We start from the raw sequence: 5,725 nt of genomic DNA, 5'->3' as shown, positions 1-5,725 counted from the left end.
GTTCCTATCTAAGATGTTCATTCGCGCTTCACTATGAAGAAGATGATGATCCGTGACACTCATCACCTTCCTCAACCCATGAACGTGTGCCTGACAACCACCTCCGTTCTACATCAGATTGAATGAGTATCTCTTAGATTTCTTAATCAGAATCTTCGTGGTATAAGCTAGAATTGATGGCGGCATTCATGAGAATCCGAAAAGTCTAAACCTTGTCTGTGGTATTCCGAGTAGGATTCAAGGATTGAATGGTGGTGACGAGCTTCAAACTCGCGATTGTTGGGCGTGATGACAAACGCAAAAGAATCAATAGATTCTATTCCGACATGATCGAGAACCAACAAATGGTTAGTCGTGCTGTGACAGAGCATTTGGACCATTTTCACTGAGAGGATAGGAAGTAGCCATTGACAACGGTGACGCCTTACATACAGTTTGCCATGGAAGGAACTTTGCACTTTTGAAAGTGAGGAAGCATTATGTTACACGAATTCAGAAGACAAAGCATCTCCAAAACTCCAACATATTCTCCATTATTGAGTAACAATTACTTATTTTATACACTTTCACTTTTTACAATTGAGGCTAAAGAACCCTATTGGTATCCTGACTAAGAATAATAAGATAACCATAGCTTGATTCAAGCCAACAATCTCCGTGGGATTCGACCCTTACTCACGTAAGGTATTACTTGGACGACCCAGTGCACTTGCTAGTTAGTTGTGCGGATTGCAAAAGTGTGATTACAATTTCGTGCACCAAGTTTTTGGCGCCGTTGCCGGGGATTGTTCGAGCTTGAACAACTAAAGGTTTATTTTGTTGCTTAGATTAGGAATAATTTATTTTTGTTGCCATAGAGTCATTAAATCTGAGTCCTTTATTTTCTTTTCAATTTTTTTTCAAAAATATTATTTTTCCTTATTAATTTTTAATTTTTATGTGAGTTTAGTTTTATACTTTAAGTTTGGTGTCAATTGCATATTTCATATTTCCCTTTAAATTTTCGAATTTTTGTTCTTTATTTTTCCTTGATCTTCGAATTGTTCTTGTCAAATTTTCTTGTTTGATCTTTGATTTTTCCTATTTTGTGTATTTTTCGTGTTTTCTTTGTGCTTTTTCAAAATATTAGTTTTCAAAATATATATATTTTTTATATAAAATATTAAAACACGTTACATTTATAGCTCAATTGGCTAGAGCGTTGGCATATGTTCTTGGCAATTGGGTATCTTCCTTTTAAAACTTTTTTCAAAAATAATTTTTCTTTGATTAAATCTTGTGCCAAACTTTAAGTTTGGTGTTTTCTTGTTAATCTTTCTTTAATTTTCGAAAATTTTATTGTGATTTTCTAAAAATTTTAAGCTTGGTGTTCTTTCTTTTGTTCTTGGTGTTCTTATGAATCTTCAAGGTGTTCTTGAGTCTTCCTTGTGTTTTGATCTTAAAATTTTTAAGTTTGGTGTTCCTTGGTGTTTTTCCTCCAAAATTTTCGAAAACAAGGAGCATTAGAGCTAAAAATTTTTAAGTCTTGTGTCTTTTGTGTGTTTTTCTCTTTCATCATAAAATTTCAAAAATAAGAAATATCTTTTCCTTTAATTATTCATTATTTTCAAATCCTTTTGGTGACTTGGTCAAATTTTTTAAAAATCATATCTTTTTCAAAACTTCCTAACCACTTTTTTTCTCTCTTCAATTTTCGAAAATTATATCCAAAATTTTTCAATTAATTAATTATTTTTGTTTTCAATTTTTTTATTTTATTTGGTTTTCTAATTTTCTAATTTTTATTTAATTTTTCATTTATTTTATTTTTATTTTAATTTTCGATATTCAAAAAAAATTTAAATCCACATTACCTCCTTTATTCCAACATGGACCTAAGTAGAAATTAACAGTCCAGAAGGACTCTGGGGTCATATGCTAACCCCACTACTGCTTCATACATGAGTAGTATCTGTATATCCTCCGTTGGAGTCAGTAGTTTTGAGTTGAATCCTCAGCTCATTATCATGGTGCAGTAAGGTTGTCAGTATTCTGGTCTTCCACAAGAAGAACCTACAGAGTTTCTGGCATATTTTTTACAAATTGCTGACACAGTACAAGATAAGGAAGTAGATCAGGATGTCTACAGATTATTACTGCTTCCATTTGCTGTAAAGGACCAAGCTAAGAGGTGGTTAAATAACCAACCTAAGGAAAGCATAAAGACATGGAAACAGCTGTCAGAAAAATTTCTGAATCACTATTTTCCTCCAAAACGGATGACACAGCTAAGGCTGAGCATCCAAGGCTTCAAACAAGGAGATAATGAATCTCTTTATGATGCTTGGGAGAGATACAGAGAGATGCTAAGAAAATGCCCCTCTGAAATGTTTTCAGAGTGGGTGCAGTTAGACATCTTCTACTCTGGGCTTACAGAAAGAGCTCAGATTTCTCTAGACCACTCAGCTGGTGGATCTATACACATGAGAAAGACAATAGAAGAAGCTCAAGAGCTTATTGATACAGTTGCCAGAAATCAGCATCTGTACCTAAGCAGTGAATCTTCCATCAATGAAGAGGCTGAAACAGTAACTACTGAACTCAGTCCTGCAGATCAAGCTGCTAAATTCAATCAGCAATTAGATTTTCTAACAAAACAGTTAGCCGAATTCAAGGAGATACTACAAGAAACAAGAATGGATAATATTAATATGGAAGTATAATTGAAGCAAACAGAACAGCAGTTATTAAAACAAATAATAGAAGAGTGCCAAGCAGTTCAATAAAGAAGTGGGAAAAATTAAATACCTCACTTCAAGGTAGCAGGAAGCCAAGAAATGAGCAAACCACCCAAAATCCATCTGAGGACAATAAGAGCCCAGAGAAGAATAATCATGGCGCTCAAACGCCAGAAAATGGGTGGAAACTAGCGTTGAACGCCCAAACCATGCTCAGTCCTGGCGTTCAACGCCAGAAACAAGCAAGGAATTGGTGTTGAATGCCCAAAGGAAGCACAGTTATGGCGTTCAGACGCCAGAAACAGGTAAGGAGCTGGCGTCTAACGCCACTCCAGCTTCCACCCCTGGCATTCAAATGCCAGTGGGAGATCAGACACATACAAGTGCTGATAGCAACCCCTCTAAAAAGGCTTCTTAATCCACATCTGTAGGCAATAAACCTACAACAACTAAGTTTGAGGAATATAAAGCCAAAATGCCTTATCCTCAGAAACTTCGCCAAGCGGAACAGGATAAGCAATTTGCTCGCTTTGCAGACTATCTCAGAACTCTTGAGATAAAGATTCCGTTTGCAGAGGCACTTGAGCAAATACCTTCTTATGCTAAGTTCATGAAAGAGATCTTAAGTCATAAGAAGGATTGGAGGGAAACTGAAAAAGTTTACCTCACTGAAGAATGCAGTGCAGTCATTCTGAAAAGCTTACCTGAGAAGCTCAAAGATCCAGGAAGCTTTATGATACCATGCACATTAGAAGGTACTTGTACCAAGCAAGCTCTATGTGATCTTGGGGCAAGTATTAACCTAATACTTACAGCTACTATCAAAAAGCTTGGGTTGACTAATGAAGTTAAACCAACCCGGATATGTCTCCAACTTGCTGATGGCTCCATTAAATACCCATTAGGCATAATTGAAGACATGATTGTCAAGGTTGGGCCATTTACCTTTCCCACTGACTTTGTGGTGCTGGAAATAGAGGAACACAAGAGTGCAACTCTCATTCTAGGAAGACCTTTTCTAGCAACTGGACGAACCCTCATTGACGTCCAAAAAGGGAAAGTGACCCTGAGAGTCAATGAGGACGAGTTTAAGTTGAATGTTGTCAAAGCTATGTAGCTTCCAGACACCCCAAATGACTGCATGAGCATTGATATTATTGACTCTCTGTTAAAAGAGGTCAATATGGCTGAGAGTCTCGAATCAGAGCTAGAGGATATCTTTAAAGATGTTCAGCCTGATCTGGAGGAACCAAAGAGAATAATAGAACCTCTGAAAATCCCTCAGGAAAAGGAGAAACCTCCTAAACCCGAGCTCAAACCATTACCACCATCCCTGAAATATGCATTTCTGGGAGAAGGTGATACATTTCCTGTAATCATAAGCTCTACCTTAGAGCCACAGGAAGAGGAAGCACTAATTCAAGTGCTAAGGACACACAAGACAACTCTTGGATGGTCCATTAGTGATCTTAAGGGCATTAGCCCAGCCAGATGCATGCACAAGATCCTATTAGAGGGTGATGCTAAGCCAGTGGTTCAACCACAGAGGTGGCTGAATCTAGCCATGAAAGAGGTGGTGCAGAAGGAGGTCACTAAATTACTAGAGGCTGGGATTATTAATCCTATTTCTGATAGCCCCTAGGTAAGCCCTGCCCAAGTCGTCCCTAAGAAGGGTGGCATGACAGTGGTTCATAATAAAAAAATGAACTGGTTCCTACAAGAATAGTTACAGGGTGGCGTATGTGAATTGATTATAGAAGGCTCAATACAGCTACCAGAAAGGATCATTTTCCTTTACCCTTCATAGACCAGATGCTAGAAAGACTAGCAGGTCATGAATACTACTGCTTCCTGGATGGATATTCAGGTTATAATCAAATTGCAGTAGATCCCCAGGATCAAGAGAAAACAACATTCACATGTCTATCTGGAGTATTTGCATACAGAAGGATGTCATTTGGCCTGTGCAATGCACCTGCAACCTTTCAAAGGTGCATGCTCTCAATTTTCTCTGATATGGTGAAAAATTTTCTAGAAGTCTTCATGGATGACTTTTCAGNATTTCTGGAAGTCTTCATGGATGACTTCTCAGTACTTAGAGACTCATTCAGCTCCTGTCTTGGTCATCTAGCACTTGTTCTGAAAAGATGTCAGGAGACTAACCTGGTTTTAAACTGGGAAAAATGTCACTTTATGGTGACTGAAGGAATTGTCCTTGGGCACAAAATTTCGAACAAAGGAATAGAAGTGGATCAAGCTAAGGTAGAGGTAATTGAAAAATTACCACCACCTGCCAATGTTAAGGCAATCAGAAGCTTTCGGGGGCATGCAGGATTTTATAGGAGGTTTATAAAGGATTTTTCAAAAATCGCCAAACCTCTGAGTAATCTGTTAGCTGCTGACATGCCATTTATCTTTGATAAAGAGTGTCTGCAGGCATTTGAAACTCTGAAAGCTAAGCTGGTCACATCACCAGTCATCTCTGCACCAAACTGGACATTACCATTTGAATTAATGTGTGATGCCAGTGACCATGCCATTGGTGCAGTGTTGGGACAAAGGCATGACAAGCTTCTGCACGTCATTTATTATGCCAGTCGTGTTCTAAATGACGCACAGAAGAACTACACAACCACAGAAAAAGAGTTACTTACAGTGGTTTATGCCATTGACAAGTTTAGATCTTATTTAGTAGGATCAAAAGTGATTTTGTACACTGACCATGCTGCTCTTAAATATCTACTTACAAAGCAGGATTCAAAACCCATACTCATCAGATGGGTGTTGCTTTTGCAAGAGTTTGATATAGAAATAAGAGACAGAAAAGGGACAGAGAACCAAGTAGCAGATCACCTGTCCCGAATAGAACCAGTAGAAGGGGCGTCCCTCCCTCTTACTGAGATCTCTGAAAACTTTCCGGATGAGCAACTCTTTGCCATCCAGGAAGCGCCATGGTTTGCAGACATTGCAAACTACAAGGCAGTAAGATTCATACCCAAAGAGTACAA

Source organism: Arachis duranensis, chromosome 1, assembly GCF_000817695.3.
Source record: "Arachis duranensis cultivar V14167 chromosome 1, aradu.V14167.gnm2.J7QH, whole genome shotgun sequence".
NCBI lineage: Eukaryota > Viridiplantae > Streptophyta > Magnoliopsida > Fabales > Fabaceae > Arachis > Arachis duranensis.
The sequence above is the reverse complement of the archived record's forward strand: the minus strand, read 5'-3'. Positions refer to the sequence as shown.